The sequence below is a fragment of the Peromyscus californicus genome, unplaced genomic scaffold (assembly GCF_007827085.1).
Source record: "Peromyscus californicus insignis strain IS unplaced genomic scaffold, ASM782708v3 Scaffold_16__1_contigs__length_79575227, whole genome shotgun sequence".
Lineage (NCBI taxonomy): Eukaryota > Metazoa > Chordata > Mammalia > Rodentia > Cricetidae > Peromyscus > Peromyscus californicus.
Window position 1 is genome coordinate 12741861 of NW_026294458.1, and position 15432 is coordinate 12757292.

Genomic DNA, 15432 nt, shown 5'->3' on the forward strand with positions numbered 1-15432 from the left:
TAAAACACAAGTTTTTATATTTTAATGGAGGAGAAGCTCACAAATGCAAAAGTAGTTAGGACCCACAAAAACCATAATGTGGCCCTGGTCACTTAACCTGTATCAATTTCATAGAGTCATAGTTTCCAAGCCTTTCCATGAAACCGTTGAGATGAATTATGGACCAAAATGTCTGTTTCCTCTTTCTGCTGCTGAGTAAACAGCAAGACATTAGAATCTGAACCAGCGGCAGAAAAGCAGGCCGTCCGGGTTCATCCGAGGAAGGCTATCTGATAGGAACACAGGAGCCAATGCCTCCGGTCTTCGAGGAAAGCAAACGTGGGATGATACACGGAGAACTAGGGGAAACACCGTAGTCTCTGGACCAGGCCCCCGAGGAAGACGGCGTATTTTGTGGGCAGATCCTGGTGTTTTGAGGCGAACCCGACTCAGGTGGCTGCAGAGGCAGGCAGGCACCAGGAGCATCTCTTCTGCGTTTGGGGCTACGGTGAGCAGAGAACGTTTGCAGAAACCGCCTTGTTCGGTAGCATCCTCTCCATGGTAATGCGAGTTGTTCCTTTCATTGCTCTCTGATGCGTAGCTTTAATTGTATCTTTGCTTTTATGCAGAGAATAGACTCGTGTTCCCAGGAGGATGGCTGGGAAAACCCACTGCCAGTGTGGAATACAAATCGAGGCTTGCAGAAATCACTCTGAGAAGGCGCAGGAAGAGATGAGCAAAGACAACCGTCTCCAAAGATCTGGAGTTTAGACCTGGAGAGGTCACTGTCCCTCTTATCCTAAAGAAGATAAATAGAAGTGAGTGACATTATTACTAGATAGATGAAGAAATTGCTTTGGGTGGAGAGTTTGGATGTTGATCCTCCAAAACGTTCTCCCTCCCCCACTCCAGAGCTTCTCCAGTTCTGAGTCATCTAATACATAAGAACCTGATTTTTTTTATCCATATTAATGGACATTTCTACACAATTAAGACCATACTGTATAGACATTTTGTAACCTGTCCTTTTCAGTGAATGTTCCAGCTTATCAGCCTTGTGGGGAGAGGAGGCATTGCAGTAGAATGCAGGCATTTTCCAGCTGAGGAAGCATCAGACAGGGGCTCCAGCAATTGGCACTCAGGCTCCCAGGAATGGGAATTGTCCCAACCTATCTGGGCTAGGCTTCACCGGGGAAGCCTAAAGCAGCAATTGGTTCTGGGAGGTAGAACTAAGGGGTCGGGGAGTGAGGGTCTTGTTAAATCTCTTTAACTTTTTGTATTTTCCAAAACGGCACAACAAACCAGGATCACTTTCATCATCGGAAAAACTATTTTAAACATTTCTTTCTGCTGCTGCATCTGAGTCAGCTGCAAAGATCAACGCACCCATTTCTCACAGTCCCCATGTGAGAAAGGGAGCAATCACCATGGAAGGTCATGTGTGTGCTGGCCCAGGACAGGTTACAATGTAAGCAGCCCACACCTGGGATGTTCTCAGAGAAAGAATATTCATTCATCTTGTTTGTGAGCATAACCCCCCCCCCCATTTCAGGAGTCACTGAGAACAGATTTGGGCCCAAGTCTTCCTGAATCATCTAAAGGGGGCTAAGATAACTTTTCTTTCCATTCTGTTCACTTAGAGGCATTCATTAGGCACCGGAGAACCAGTACTTAGAGAACGAAATGAATTTAGGGGTCCACAAAAGTGTGTTTATGCATAACACTTATTTACTTGTCACATCAACACAGTAGTCAAAGATGAATTTTTATATTCTTAATGAAAGGGAGACCTATGAGGGCATAAGTGCCGGAACCCACAAAAAAACATAATGTGACTGGGTCATTTAGCCTGTTTGTAGCTTCAGTGATTGCAAGCTCTTCTGTAAAATCATTCAGGTGGATTGCACGCCTTCCATCCCTCCCCTTCCCTCCTCTTCCCTCCCCTCCCCTCCCTCATCACTCGGGCACACTGAAAACCTGAGCAGGAATTTTTTTTTTTTTTTTGCCATGAAAATAACCAGAATCAGGGTTGCACTCAGACCTCCACAGCACAAGCAGACAGATGGGCCTGTATTTAGCAACAGTCAGAAAGAATTGCTGTTTTAATTACCCCTACAAATAACCATTACCGCATCAGATGGATAGGAAGCAGTAACTCCAGACAGTGGCTTGGCATGTACCCCTTCTCCTAGGAACGATTTCCCCCTCGTTCCATAGGAGACTCTTTATGAAATGCGAGTGTCCCCTTTCAAAATTCCAGTCCCTTCTTTTCAAATTAGAGTTATAAATAAGTAAATACAATTTGCAAACCATTTGATTACATCCCTGTGCTTTCCCAAGATTCCCGAAGGAGGCACTTATACCAATTTTACTTCATTAAATATTTAAATAAAAACTCACTGAAGTGAATCATGGGACAAAGAGGCATTTATTAAGCACGGCTTGGGCACAGTGTGGCACTAGGCTTTAGACCCAGGGACAAGTGGAACACTGGCTCCCTGCAGACCAGCAGCAGGATAGTGAGGCAGAGTCCCAGAGGAAGGCGATATTGGTTTCCAGGGAGGAAGACAATCCAGAAACCATCCATTTTAATGAGAATTCCTTATTCAGCAGCAACACATAGACAGAACTTCTTCTGGCACCAGAACTTAAACGGAACTAAGCGTCTGAACAGCAAAATTCATATCACAGGGTCCATGATTTGCTCAGTTCTGAACCACCAAAGAACCATCTCTGAGTTCAGGTCCCCTCAAAAAAATTCTGGTACAAAAGAATTAATTTAAATTCACTTTGCTTAGGAAACTCATAATTTTCACGGGTAAACATTTGCTGAGTGTGGAACTATGCCAAGAGAATGTAGAAACACAGAAAATAGTAGACATAAATAGATCACCACACTGTAGGGCATCCATCCACACTGAATGGCAAAGGAGTGATCCCAACAGCCAGCTCTGAATTAGGAGCCCAGAGAAGAGAGAATTCTCCTGTGGCAGTGGGGATCCAGTAAGGAGCATATGGTACACTCAAGAAAGCTTAGCTGGGCCAGAGAGATGACTCAGTGGTTAAGAGCACTGGCTGCTCTTCCAGAGGACCTGGGTTCAATTCCCAGCACCCACTTAGCATGGGTCAGCGGTTACAATCACCTGTAACTCCAGTTCCAGAGGATCTAACGCCTTCTTCTGGCCTCTGTGGACACCAAGTACACATATGATACACTGACATACATCCAGACAAAACATGTATGCACATACAAATAACGTAAACATTAAAAAAATCTTTTAAAAGGAAAGTTTAGCTAAGAAAATATTTACTGAGGACTGGCGGAGTTTACTAAACTGATCACAGTGGTAAACCCAAGGACCAGCAGTTGTGGGAAATTGTTGCTATCCCTAGACCTAGGAAGGCAAGCAGTAAGTAAAACCAGTGAACTACAACCCCTGAGGAAACAGTACTTCTGGGGCCTATCAGAATTGCATGTCAAGCCAGATATGGCAGAGCACGCCTTTAATCCCAGCACTCGGGAGGCAGAGGCAGCTGGATCCCTGAATTCAAGGCCAGCCTGGTCTACAGAATGAGTTCCAGGACAGCCAAGGCTACACAGAGAAACCCTGACTCAAAAAACTAAAAAACCAATGAACAAAGAGAATTGCATGTCGCTTGGAGTGAAGATCCTTACCTGTAAACCCAACACCCCAAAGACTGAGGCTGGAGACTCATGAGCATGAAGCCAGCCTGGTCTGCATGGTGAAAGGCCATCTGAAAGTCAATAAATCCACAAGCAAAGGTAGGTGAATGGTGAGTGGAAGAAGAGGCGCTACATTGGAGCGGATGCTGGACATCCAAGGCAGGAGGCTTGGGTTCAGAGCTGGGGGAAAACACCTATTATTTCCTTCCATAGGCCAAACTCACCAGACACTGAAGACCATCAGAGCCCAGAAGCTGCCATCCTGATACACAGGCTAAGACAGAGCCGACTCAAGAGTGGGCTTAAAGGGACAAAGAAGACCAACCCAACACACAGTGTGGCGATGCTGCTGTGTATGGACTTTAAGAGAATGGAAAGATTTACTGGCATGAAAAGGAAAACGGAAGCTATCTCAGGCAGAGGTAGCTTTTGTGAGTATAGAAAACTGGGCTTTTTTATCTATATAAAGAGAGGGGTAAGTATGTGCAGAAGGCATTTCCTGAAGTAGAATCAGGCTGTGGCATCAAGGGGTGTGGAGGAAGGGACGTAGACCATGGTTTCTCCATCTTGACACAGCTGATAAGTCTTTGTTCCGAGGGCTAACCTGTGCTCTATAGGATGGTTATCAGCATCCCTGGCCTCTGCTAACCATTTGGTAACAGCAGCTCACAGCCAGTTGTGATAACCAGAAATGTGATCATATGTCACCCAAAGGGACACAAAACTGCCCTCAGGAAGAACCGCTAGGAAAGGAAAAGGACCATGATCAGAAAACTGTTTCACTTGACGTGAAATCTGAGTGCAAACATGAGAAGCTAAAGGCTTAGATCAGTGTGGAGCAGAAGGACCAGCAGGAAAAGGACAATGGTCCAGGTTCGATTACAGACAGGGAAGGATGTCAGGTTGACTTTTTAGTATGTCATGGGTAATAGGACAAATACATCTCCACTAGCACACTGGAATTGTCTGGGGCAATTGGCCTGAGGAAAAACTATGCATCCTCTGTGGACTTGGGATCTGAGATGCTAGACACAGGACTGAGATTTGAAGAGGGAAGTGGGACCAAGGTACAGATTTGAATCATCTATACAGAGACAGCTAGAAAAACCTCTCTCCGCATGAAGAAAGGATTAGAGTTCTTGCAGAGGGAAGGTGGAGAAGACTGAAGAGGGTGTTTCATTTTATTTTATTCTTTCTTTTCCTGGGGAGGGGGAGGGAGTGTTGTGCATATTTAGAAGATGAATAATGTGAGATAGGAATAGAAAGTCTGGGGGCAGGAAAAGCAGGCAGTTTTCTGAGGGATGGTAGTGGCTGAAGTCCAGCTCCTGCCCCACTTGCTGAGCCATATGCTGAGGCCGTGTCTGCCTTGGGACCACCTTGTCCCTTGTAAGTAAAGGTATCATATAGGCCAGGGCAGTTCTTCAGAAAGTCAAATCAACTGCAAAAGAAAAAAATCACAAAGAGCCACATCCATATCCTGCATCCCACTGTGGTACTTAGTAACACACACACACACACACACACACACACACACACACACACACACACACACACGTTTCAGGTCCTTAAGCAGATTCTGATTAGGTGGCTATTCTCATTTATGAGGATCACTCTGCTTTTCCTAACTAGTTCTAGAAGGATCTCAAGAAATGGCTGCCCAAGGAGATATGAGGAGGGAAAGGCGATCCAGGACCACTCATGGTAGCTGTGTCTGCTGTCTTGAGGGTCCTGAGTCTCTGGAGAAAGATGATGGATCTCTTTGTGTCACCCTACCAAGAGGCATGCTGTGATAGGCAGAATTCTAAGGTCCTGCCACAGTTTGTGTCTGCTGTGGTATATGTTCAACTACATTGTCATCCATTTGAGTGTGGGGGCATCCGTGAATTTAGTGGAGCATCACTCCTCTGATGTTTATGTGCCAGACGGGAATTTGCAAATGTGATGATGGTCCCCAACCAGTTGACTTGGAATTATCCAAAAGAAGGATCATTCCAGTTGGCCTGATTTCATCCTGTGAGCCTTTTAAAAAGGCAAGAAGAAATAGAAGATGCCTCTGGTAGACTGGAAAACAAAAGCAACAGCCAGGCTGTGACTTCTGTGAGAAGAGCATGTCACTAAGACCTGAGGGGGGCTTCTGGAAATCAGTGGACTCTCTCGTTAATAGCTGGCAAGAAAACTGGCCTGAAACCACAAGAAATGGAATCCTGCCAACAGTCATTGGCCAGGAGGAGGGCTACAACCTCAAATTCAGATCGCAGTCACCTGAGTCTTGGATGGCAGCCTATACAGGCTCTTAGAGAACAGCTGCCTTTCCCCAGACTCCTGCACCTTAGGAACTGAGCTGAAAATTTTAAACTGCAGTGTTTGCAAAAGAACATGAATGTGCCTTAACCGGAGTTAACACACACAGGGTGCATCGACTCCAAGGAGACGGATAAATGTACTCCACAGCCAAACCCCGGAAGTGGGCTAGACCTGAGCCAAGGTCTAGACTATGTACAGCCATCACCCGCTCCATCTCAGCCTCACTGTGACCCAAGCATCAGGTAGCACCATCTCTCTCCCATCTTCTTATGAAATAGTAAATGCAGGACCAGGAGAAAGTGAGCTGTGGGCAGACCGTGAAGGAGAGGGGACCTCTCTGAGCTCATGGCTAGTGTGGGTGGGTGGTAGTTATGATATAGCTGTGATGGTAGTGGTATAGAGACCAGAGATCATTTCTGGCACAGGTAAAGCTTTAGTTCCTAAGACCAGTTAGAGATACCAGCTGGACAAACACTGGACTATCACTTCCCAGGACATCCTCTTGGAAGGAAGGAGAAGAAAGGAAATAGAGGCAGAAGGGAAAGAGGGGGAGCCTCATTAAGTCACTGAACATTAATGGAGCTTGTTTTGCATCCAGTCTTATTCTAGGGCCCCAAAATCCAACATGAATAAAATAAAGCTAAAAGGTCCCACATATTCCTATAGCAGAATATCAAAAGTTAATCAAGTGAATTTTTAAAAACATGTAACATTTGGTGAGGGTAAAGTAAGGGAGAACTCGAAAGGGATGCTGTATTCCCCTTTAAATGGAGGGGTCAGAGATGCCCCCTTCTGAAGGTAACTTTTAGATACAAGCTTGAGAAGCTGAGGAGTTAGCTGTGTGGAGATCTGAGGAAGTTGTAGTCCCAGCAGAGGCAACACAAGTGTATTTCCAAGGCAGGAGTGAGTCTGACCTTTCTGTGAGGCAGCGTGGCCAGGGTGGCTAGGGGGAAGTGAACAGAGAACAGGGTAGGTTTGGGGAGTCTGAAGGCCTGTGGATCCCTCTGACTTTTACTCTAAGTCGGAGACACTTGAAGGGTCTGAGGAGAGGATTGACACAATCAGTCTTCAGTGTCCAAAGGATGGTGCTGGAAGCCACAGAAAAGCAAGAACGGAAGCGGGGGATTGGACTAGGAAGCCACCGCCGTAGTACAGATGAGTGTGGCTTACCCAGATGAGGGTACTGGAGGTGGTGTGTTCAAGTGGTGGGTGACTTTTACAAACAGATCGAAGAGAATTTGCTCAGGTTAGATAGAAGCTATGAGAGGATAGCATTCAGGAGTAAAGCCACAACCTCGAGCCTGAACCACTAGAAGAGCTACACTTGCCATTGCTGGTGTGGAAAAGGCTGAAGGAGCTGGCTTGCAAAGAAATGTGGGGCATGAGGTTTAGACAGGCTAAGCCAGGGAAGGGGAGGAGACATTAATGATGCACTCAAGAAGACAGCTGGAAGTTCTGATAAGGAGTTTAAGGAGAGGCTCAGGACGGAGACCTAAATTTGGCATCTAAAATGTGAGACTAGGGGCTGGGGGTAAGAAAGAGTGAGCACAGGTAGAGAAATCCAAGGATCAGCCTCCGATTAAGGCCACAGGACAAGGCTGAGAAGAAGCCGTCAGCAGAGAAGGAGATCGTGAGCTGGATATGTCCTGGAAGCCCACGAGAGAAAGCATCTCAAGGACGAGAGAGTGAATGGCAGGGTCAGATGATGCGGAGCCAAGGCTCAGAAATGATCTCAGTGTATCACGGGATGCAGTGATAGAGACGAAACCCTAATTTGAGCGAATACAAAAGAGACTAAGAGAGAGAGCAGCGTGGCAGGACTTTGCAATGCAGAGGGGCAAAGAAGCAGGGTGGGAATGGAGGGGGATAGAGTGGGAGAAACTAGACCATGTTTGCAGACTGATGAGGACAATCTGGCGGAGGAAGGAAAAACAAAATGGTGATGAGGAAGGTACAGTCAACACTCAGGTCCACGGGAAAGCAGCGGGGGGAAGGGTGTAACCTATTTGACTGGTTTCCTTTAAAATACGTGGCACGTCCAAAAGTCCGTGTGAATCCTGGAATATTACGAACACCTGTGAACCCACCACCCACTCCAAGGCTAGACCAGCAACCCCATTTCCTGTCCTACACCCGCCTCTCAGAGGAAAACATCATCCCTGAATTGTGTGATTGCTGGGCCCTTGCGGGGTTTTCTTCACTGTGTTCTGTTTCATGGTATTGATTGACCGAGCTGCCTCTCGACCTCCTAGACAGACAGACAGACATCAGACTGCTCCGGACAGCATTGTGGGATTCCTTTCTTATATTTTCATCTGGCACACTAAACTTCAGGGTTTTGGGGTTTTTTTTAATCATATTCCATCACCAGGTGGCTCCCACTTTGTCTGATAAGCCCCTTCTGCATGAAAATCATGGTTTGCTCCTGTCTGTATTATTCCTGCTGAAGGAAGAGACCAGCACATCTTTACATATGCACATCCACACCAGACCTCCGTGGCCAGAGCCCAGGAGACATCAAATAGGCTTCTCCAGCTCCTTTCTTTTTCCTCCTAGAAAACATACCTGCCAATTCCCCCCCTCCCCCCCCCACCGCCAATCCCTCCCATGCTGCTAGTGGGGGGCCCATACCACAACTGAATGCCTCCTCCACCAAGGCCTTGGGTAGGCAGTAGATAGCCAGTGATTAATTTCTCTCATCCCCAGATCTTGCCTGTGGGTGAGTGGCTTCTCAGATCATCCAGGTGTGCAAGCACCTGCAGGATTTTGACAAATAACAGCAGGACAGGCCCTTTGCAAATGGATGGCAGCGGGCTGTGAGAAGCCCTCTGCATACATAAACCAAAACCCCACTTGCTCACTGAGGCTTGAAATTGCTTTAAGGAGAGACAACGGCTTTCATCTCACAACTACAGAAACCTTTGAAGGCCCTGGGTGAAGGAACTCATTGATTCTAGCTAATGCACACCACTGCGTAAACCGACTGGAAGACTGGATGGTTGTGACCAGCCCCTTAGAAATGGATGTAGAGTAACAAAGGAGGTAGCAGACCACAGTGGGTCTTTGCTTGCCTCTAAAAGAAAAAAAAATCATCTTCAAAAGACTCGGACTTGGGTTTGGGGCAACTGCCAGGGATCTAACCATACACAAGTTACCCCAAGCTTTGAGCCTGGTGTTACTCCCTACAGTAAAGGTACTCGGAGACTTCATTGCCTTTGTGTGTGTAAAAGCACCCATCACATATGATCACACTCTGCGGGGAGAATACATATTCCTTCTTGCTCTGTGTCTGCAGGCATTCTGGGATAGCTCTTATACACCCTAGCTCCACCCCTTTCTTAGTATGATAGAGTTTAGGAGGGAGGAATCTGGAGCTAGCCTGGACCTACCTCTACTTAATCCTTGTCTTGGGCAAGTTGCTTAATGCCCAAGTTGTCTCAACTGAGAATGTGGAGGTAAAAGTGGCCGAAAGGACGAACTGAGTTAATGCCTGAACTGCATTCACAATATGCCCTGGCGTGAACGAAACCTAAGGGCCCACTGCTTCCCATCTGCCCAGGGTTCCTAATTCCCGCCCCCATCCTATGCGTTCTCCACCACCACCACCACCACCACCCCACCCCAGGCCTTCAGCATTCTGCCTCCTGCAAACTCTGAGCGCTGGGGAGTCTATGACGTCACATAGTGTTCCTGCTCCCTGGTGGGCAGGCAGAGGGTTGCCCAGCGAGGCACTCCGCTAACAAAGCCCTGAGTGGTGCTTGCGTCTGTGGTGATCCCGCCCTTCCGAGTAGGTCCTGCTGCTCTCCCACTGCCAAGGGTCCCAGTCACTCCCCACACCTCCCTCCTGAGACCAGGAGTCACCTGATGCCGGACAGCCCCTTTGGGAGCCAATCTGAGGTAGCCACCCCGGAGGGGAAGGAGGGGTGGGGAGCCCTGGCCTTGCCATGGCCGCGCGGAACCCATCCGGATTCCCAACCCTTCCTTGCCCACAGAACAGGGAAAGGGCACGCAGAGATCTTTAAGTGGGAGTGTATTGCTTTCCGGCCAAATTGTGTTTTTTACCCAGAACTGCTATTTTATTCTTTTAATACTGTATGCTGTGGCTTGGAAACACAATGGAATCTGGGGAGCCCCTTCCCCCATGCTTTTCCATTTGTAATACGAGTGTAAGAACACGTTTGGAGAGACAGTTGTGGGGACTAACAGGCGTGACTGACACACTATAAACTGGTACCACTTGTTCATTTTTACCAATATCTACTGAACTCTGAGTTCCAGGCATTAGGCTAGCACTAGAATTCTATAGTGAGCAAAATACTGACCAAGCCCGCCCTGGGGTTTGCAGTGTATGGAGAAAAAAAAAATATGTTAATCGAAGAATCACATAAATCGTGTCAACTTGGAGCTACGTGTCACTGAAAGGGTGTAATGGAACTGGTATGGAGGCCAGGGAAGAATTAAGCTGAGCTCTAAGGGAAAAAATTAGCCTGTGTAAAGTAGGAAGTGCATTACAAGCCAGAGTAACTGTGTGTCCCAAGCCCACTGCTCCCTATTTCAAATAAGAGCAAGGATGTTCGGTGGCTTGGTCCTGAGTTCCAGGAACTGTTCATCGAAAACAACGCAGATCCCAGGGTGTGGAGCCTTTCATTCCTGCAACTGGACAGCTTAACTTCTGTAACGAACCTTTAGACCACACCAGTAAAACCAAATGAAATTCCAGAAACAAGCCCATAGGTGATACTTGATAAACCTATATTCTTTAGCACTTAGCAAGTATGTGTTGGCTCAGTGTTCTCCTCCGGGAGGCGTGAAGGTTTCGCTTAATCGGGCATTTATTGGGTTGTAAGAATTGGAGGTGAGCCCTGGAATGTATAATTGAAGGAAGCTTGCCCGAACCAAGAGCTCTAAGAATGGAAAGGAACTTTGCAAAGTGTTGGACTGGTCAAATAGTCAGATGGAATAGACCATTCCCCTACTCTAAGAAAGGAAGGTAAGTCGGCCGTGCTCCTCAAAGGCTGAGAAGTTGAGTCTGGATGACAAAGAACCTAAGATTCCAAAGCTTTGTGACCCAAGAGTGCACGGAACTCCTGAAAGTAAGTGACAGTAGAGGGAGATTTGCTCTGGACTCTCCTGCTGTGTTGGACGTTTCAAAAAGGTAACACCACCTCCTCCCTTGCCATCCCAGCTTGAAGGCTGGGAGTTACTCCAGACTCTTCTCTCCTCCCCCTCCTCCCCTTCCTCCCCCACCTCTCCCTGAATCCTGTATATCCAATCTCCCAAAGGTCTGTTTCCTCCTGTTCCTCCCTACTTACTAGAGACTTGAAGCTCTCGTGCCCTAAGAACTGCCAGGCTCTCCTATCCGGGCTCCCTACCCAAAACCCCACTCTACTCTCTTTAACTCATTCATGAAGCTACTGGCCAGTGTATTTCAGGGTCCAACAAAGAGAAATAGCACCAAGTAATTTTAACAAAGAAGGCTCATCACAAAAATAAAAAATGTTAACACCAATGGGTTTGGCGTGATGGAGGAATGTCTAAAAAGAGATAGGGAAGAACTGAAGTATGCAGGGGTCACAAATATAAGGAGCAGCCGTGAGCTGGACCCCTCCAGGAAAAGACTAATCCAGAGTTTGTTGTAGAGGGTTGTGGCCACAGTTCCCTGGAGGTCAGAGAAACTTCGGAGATGCCACCCAGACAGAACTGACTCTCAAGGATGTCAGAGACCCAGTCTATGAGATGGTGACTCACTGGCTGCACTCGGCTACAGAGCTTCCCAAGAGGGTGCCACCCAGCATGTGTTAGCTTGCCCTCACCATAACAGAGTGCCTGAGGTAATTAACTGGTAAAGAGACAAGACTTACTCTGGATCACAGTTCTGGTGGTCCCAATTCAAGAGCAAGTGATCCCATTAATTTTGTCCTCTGGCGATAGCAACACATCATAAAGTAAGGATGGAGAACTGTGGCAGACCAAGCCACTCATGTCCTGAGCCAGGAAGCAAAGAGAAATGGAAGAATTTAAGATCCCATTATCTGCTGGGGGCAAACTCACAATATGCTAAGAATCTACCATTAGACCCCACTTCTCAGAAGTTCAGGCTTCTTTCAGGAGCATCCCCTGGGGACCAGATCTTTTAACATACAGACTTAGTTACTTACCAAACCATGGTACAAACAGAAATGCCAGCTATGGGTACCACAGACATGCACTGTAGCGGTAAGACACTCGAGAGATGGCATGGAGCAGGAATAGGATGCTAGAGACCCTGTGGGTCCAGAGTGGGAGATGCTGGAGACACTCAGATTGTTTCTGGAGTTCAGCAAGAACACACCTGAACCTTCAAGAAAAATGGCTGCCTCCTCCCATGTCCCTCCAGTGCTCTGTACAGGCAAAGCTTACCATGATGATAGCTGGTAGAGGGCTAACATTAAAAGAACCTACTTCCATTTTTGCTGAGGTAGTGAAGGATGGCTCTGGAGTTGAGAGGTCATGATTTGATGGTCGGTGTATCAGCAAAATCTGACTGTGTGACCCCAGCCCACAAATCATCTCGAGACTCTCTATTACCTTTGAGGTACAAAGCCTCAGAAGGGCTTTTGTATTCAGACCTTGAGCTGTTAACAGACCCAGCCTTAGACCCAACCAGTCCCCTCCCATCCACACTAGCACCATGACTACAGTTACTGAACTCACTGGCTTCTAAAACCTCCAAGCTGCTTAAGACTGATGAATTCCCTCTTCTCTCTCAACAGTAAACATGTTTACTGAATAATTGCTGTCTACTCGGGACTGTTCTGGTAGATGAGAACAGAGCAATAAACATCCGGGCCTCCCTAAATCTCAGTTCAAATATCAGCACCAGCCTTTGGAAACTATCTTCTAATCTGTCCCCACTCCTTCGTTCTATCTAGTACAGGCTCCTTGACATTTACCATATTCTTATCTTTTTATTCCTCTCTCATATATTACATCCTGACTGCAGTTTCCTCTCCCTCCTCTCCACCCAGCCCCTCCCCCCACCTCCCCTCTCCCCCAAATCCTCCCTCCTCTGCCTCCCTTCAGAAAAGAGCAGGCCTCCCAGGGACATCAACCAAACATAGCATACGAAGCTACAATAATACCAGGCACATACCATCACATCAAGGGTGGATGAGGCAACCCAGGAGGAGGAAAAGGGTCCCACAAGCAGGCAAAAGAATCAGAGACAGCCCTCACTCCCACTACTGGGAATCCCACAAGAACACCAAGTTACTCAGCCAGAACACATATGCAGAGGACCTAGGTCAGACCCGTACAGGCTCCCTGATCTCTGTGAGCCCCCAGGAGTCCTGGTCAGTTGATGTTATAAACCTCGTCCCCTGGTGTCCCTGGCCCCTCTGGTTCCTCTGATTCCCTCCTGCCCCTCCTCTGCAGGACTCCCTGAGCTCAGCCTAATATTTGGATGAAGGACCCTGCATCTGCTCCCATAAGTTGCTGGATATCATACTCTGTTTTAATCACTGATCTTCCTTTCCATTCCTTCATGAATTCAGTGTGTATGACCTATTTATTTTACCTATTTATTTATTTTACCTATTTATTTTATTCCAGTGTTTAGTCTAATTCCAAGAAAACACATGAAGTTTGATTGGGTTGATGGCTTTCCCAGGATCCAGTAATTAAAGCTATGCCCAGGTCTAGAGTCCTGTTCCAGCAGCCAAGAGAGCTCCTTCACTAGAGCACCAGCCATTTGGAGTGTTATGCTACACCTTGCTATGAGAGGCAGTAGCTCTATGTGTGTGTGCGTGTGCGTGTGCGTGTGCGTGTGCGTGTGCGTGTGTGTGTGTGTGTGTGTGTGTGTGTGATGTTAGAAAAGAACAGTGCAATGTTATAAATATAGAGAATGGTAATGGAAACAGGAGAGGAACATAGTCCTGATCTTGTATTATAAACTATTGTGCATTCACCCGAGAGCTTTTGTTCCTATACTTCAAGTCTCTGAGTCGAAATTGCTACAATTATACTAGAAGTAGGGAGAACACATAAAGGGGGAATGGTGTGAAGTGTTTTTATAGTTCACTCATAAAAAAATGAAAAATACTTCCATCATATACCTAGATAAAAATACTTCCATTGTATACTTATATAAAAATACTTCCAACATATACTTAGAAAAGGCAAGGCTTGTACCAAATAGATACACCAGATCCCCAAATCGGGAAGTCACATTAGACAACTTTAGGAAGCATGTGGCAGTCTATGGACAAGCCATATTCGCCTGGCATTTGGGGGCCACGGCGTGAACATGGAGGAACTTTCTGAAATATAAGCGTGACTAAGGTAGGCTAGATGGAAAGAAGTACCTGTCCAGCTGTTAAATAATGTGGAACTTATGGGTTCTGGCAGGTGGTACTACCATGATAGAGATGCAAGTTTGGGAACTTGAGAAAAAAGAGAAAAGGAAAAAAAAAAAACTACCCCCAAAAAGGATAAGGTCAAGTGAGCCTTCTCCTAGCAATATTGCTGCTGGCATCCGAACGCTGCATCGGCTTGACCATGGATTTGGCCCAGGGTAAAAGATCCAGGCTTCAATAATATAAAGTTGGAGAAATAAACAAAGCTAATATAAATAAGATAAATTGTGGAGCGTTTAAAAACATTTTTTTTTTCCCGATAGGGCCTCACTATGTAGCCCTGGCTGGCCTCAAACTCCTGGGTAATCCTCCTCCTCTCTCTGCCTCCTGAGTGATGGGATTACAGGCATGTTCCACCACAGCAGGCTTTAATTTGTAGAGATCTTGAAAGTCACATGGGGTATCATTTTGATTAGAAAAGAAATGAAGATCCACTGAAGGTTTTTGAGTGGTGCTTTGGGTGGTTAAGAACACTGATCTGAGGAACTAAGGAAACGCCTTAGTTTCCTGGTGTGGAGAATTCTTAATATAAGAGCTTCCCTACCCATTGGTTCCTGTGAGGACTAGTGCGATGGAGAGCGTGTGATGGTTGCCTTATGCCTGCCCTATTCTGAGCGTCCCTTCATGTACAGAAACAGTCAGGAAGTGCTTAAAAAGACAATGACAAAAAAAAAAAACCTGGGCATAAAATTAGGACCTACTCTGATGGATGAGTTATGTTCTACCCTGGGGGCTAAGAATGAACTTTACATGATGCAAGTGAGATTATCCAGGATATCTTAATTATTTGTGAGAACTGGAAAACGTAATATTTATTCAATTGGGGGCTGTCCTGGAGAAAAATCCTTGACGTTTAATTACCCCCTTCAAGGAGAGATAGTACGGTACAGTGCGGACATGGGTGTCTCAGCACAACACAGCCTGTTGCCTGTGTGCACCATATACCCCTTCATCCATCCGTCCTGAGGACACTGAACTGTACTCGAATGTAAGCCTCTTGGTGGTGGTTTGAAATGACGCTTGTTTTTATGCTCCTAATTGGAAAAAGTTAAACACACTGGATTGAAATGG

At 46.5% G+C, this 15432-nt stretch overlaps 1 long non-coding RNA gene across 1 annotated transcript in view; it reads right to left on the reverse strand.

Annotated features, from left to right (window-relative positions):
- LOC128111487 (uncharacterized) overlaps positions 1-15432 on the reverse strand; it is a 23903-nt gene continuing 8471 nt past the window's right edge. Inside the window, exon 2 of the long non-coding RNA XR_008218658.1 lies at positions 1-778. This is a non-coding gene — a long non-coding RNA (uncharacterized LOC128111487). The remainder of the gene's footprint in view (positions 779-15432) is intronic.